Source organism: Poecilia reticulata, unplaced genomic scaffold (assembly GCF_000633615.1).
Source record: "Poecilia reticulata strain Guanapo unplaced genomic scaffold, Guppy_female_1.0+MT scaffold_125, whole genome shotgun sequence".
Classification (NCBI taxonomy): Eukaryota; Metazoa; Chordata; class Actinopteri; order Cyprinodontiformes; family Poeciliidae; genus Poecilia; species Poecilia reticulata.
The window spans coordinates 1,175,362-1,176,448 of record NW_007615013.1 but is presented as its reverse complement, the minus strand read 5'-3'; positions in this window follow the sequence as shown (position 1 = coordinate 1,176,448).

The following is a 1,087-nucleotide window of genomic DNA, read 5'->3' as shown; positions in this document are numbered from 1 at the left end:
CACTCTAACACACTCACACACACTAACACACACACACACACGCCCAGTTCTGGTCCCTGATTGGCCAGAGGTGTTTGTCCAGCTGCGGGGGGTTCTGTGGGTTCTGGTCGGGCTGTTGGGGTCCAGACGCCCCGGTTGCAGGGACTCCGTCCGTCGGACCGCTCTCCTCTCGGTTCAGGAACAGAACCCTGCCATGGTCCAGACAGACGGAACCAGAACTTTCTGATGAACCCGGTCAGCAGCAGCTGATGCAGTTCAGGTGAACCAAACCAGAACCAGGCCGCCATCCATCACAACCGTCTGCAGGCCCGGTTCTGCTGCGGAGCTGTCAGACGGAACCGGGCCGGATTAATGGGCTGGGTTTCCTGCCGTGATTCATGTTCTGTTCTGGTTCTGCCCGGCCCGACTGGGCCTCTGCGATCGCCGTGTTCTGATGGATTCCTGCTGCTTCCTCATTCGTCTCCTGATTGGACCGGGTCAGAGCCGGTAGAACCGGGACCGGCTGGTCCGGTACCAGAACTGCACGTTGCCATGGAAACACCTCAGGCGACCCAGTAGAACTTCCTGTCTGATCCAACCAGCAGCCCCGGAACACGGGTCAGAACCAGAACCTCTGATGAAGTTCTGTGTGATGATGATGTCATTAGTGGCTCGTTGTCATGGCAACGGTGAGCGACTGGAAATAATGAGTTACTGTCGAGTGGGATCAGCTGATCAGAACCATCTGATCTGGTTTCTGAATGTGACCCGGTTCTGGTTCTGGTTCCGGGTCAGAGGTGAAGATCCGGAGTGTCGGTTCCTGCTGTTCAGTCTCTTTCTGTTCTGTGGAGTTTAACTGATGGACCCAGTTCTGATGCTGCGGCCCGGTTAGCCGACCCGGTCCGCTTCATCGCATCCATCAGAACATTTAAAGCAGAAACCCCTGGTGAGGCCTGGCGGCTAAAACGCTTGGGGTCAGGGGTCGTGGTGCTGAGGGCCTCAGAGAGGGTCCATGTATGGCAAGCTGTTGAGCCATTTCATTCCCAGGCTTTTGTCCACTGTGGCTGGACCCACCTGGATATTAAATATGAAACAGCTTGCCCTAAGG